This window comes from Scophthalmus maximus, chromosome 20 (assembly GCF_022379125.1).
Source record: "Scophthalmus maximus strain ysfricsl-2021 chromosome 20, ASM2237912v1, whole genome shotgun sequence".
NCBI classification, from domain to species: Eukaryota; Metazoa; Chordata; class Actinopteri; order Pleuronectiformes; family Scophthalmidae; genus Scophthalmus; species Scophthalmus maximus.
The window spans coordinates 412,501-414,059 of record NC_061534.1 but is presented as its reverse complement, the minus strand read 5'-3'; positions in this window follow the sequence as shown (position 1 = coordinate 414,059).

The window sequence follows — 1,559 nt, the reverse complement described above, 5'->3', positions numbered from 1 at the left end:
AGATGAGTTTATTTTAGTTCCCCTGAACTGTTCCTTTAACGAGGTTCTCCTGGAAGGTTTTTATACTGAAGTCTGAATATTGATATCTAGCAATATATTGGAATATACACATTATCCCAGTGTGACTAGGTAGTGGAAGGGACTGAGGACGGAGGACGGAAGGCGCATCGCGTGAGACGAAGTAGAAAGGATTCCTAGAACTTCTCGATCTGTAGAACCTTCTGAAGAGCCTCTAAAGGAACTTCATTACTGTACCTACTCAATCATCTAGAAATCTTAGAACTTCCTCACGTTTCTCAGGAACTTCCTCATGGACTATTTAACCTCTACGTATAGAACGTCTTAAAGGGCCTGAAGAACCTCCCTGAAGAACCAGGGAGACCTACTTAATGATCACTAAACCTTCGGACGGACGTATAGAACGTCTTAAAGGGCCTGAAGAACCTCCCTGAAGAACCAGGGAGACCTACTTAATGATCACTAAACCTTCGGACGGACGTATAGAACATCTTAAAGGGCCCAAAGAACCTCTTGCTGCTACCTCTTCAGTGACACCTACAGGACGTCTAGAACCCCTCAGTGATCCATTAAACATCCTACAGGACCTTTAGAACCTCTCACTGGACCTGCAGAACCTCCCTGATAACCACTAGAACCCTCTCAAAGACAGTGGATCTCCTTGTTCATCATCATCATCACTCATCATCCTAAAGGAACTGAAACGTTTAACCACTGGAGTCGGTGGCAGGGGTTAACCGAGGTCAGCTTGCTGATATGTATTTACTAATGTACAGACTAGATGACACACATGGTCCCATCATACAGAACCTGTTTGATGATAATTATTTGGACTCTCCTCTACATTAACATGTGACCTCACATGTTCTGTATAACTGCTCGTCTGCGGGTCACAAGTCGGTCACATCAATGTGCCGTTGTTCTCGCCATAAGGGAGCTAAATTTACTCCTTGTTTTTCTGTGAACATCTCGATGTGCGGCCGGGACCGACCGGGCCGTGCCTGCAGAGCTCAGGCTTCACTTCAGCTGACAGCGAGGTAAAAGGTTTGTGATGTGGCCGCGAGCCGAGCCCGGCCGGACCTCCAGTGTGACAAGTGGAATTTTAAACTGCAGCTCAAAATAGCTGGGGAGTCGGGTAAACACACATAATTGGTTGTTGCCTCTGATTTAGCATGTTAACATGAATAAAAATAACGTGTTCACTTGTTCCAGTTGAGGGTTTTTTAATTGGCGGCGTCTCATGAGTCAGTAGTTACTCTAACGAACGTCCCGGCCGACCCTCGGACCTCCGGGCTCCGTGAGCTCAGACATAAATAACAAACAGCAAATCAAGCACATGCACCGCCGGGGGGCGGAGCCTCAAACCATTCACTCCAGTGAAAGTCCTGAGACGACTGGATGGAAAATACTCTGCTCCGAGTCACAGCTTCAGGAAAAATGTGCAGGTTTTGATTCTGTAGACGAGGAGGTGACGTGATCACAGATTGATCTCTTTCTTTTCTGATCTCAGAGAAAATATAATAAAACACGTTAACTGACTA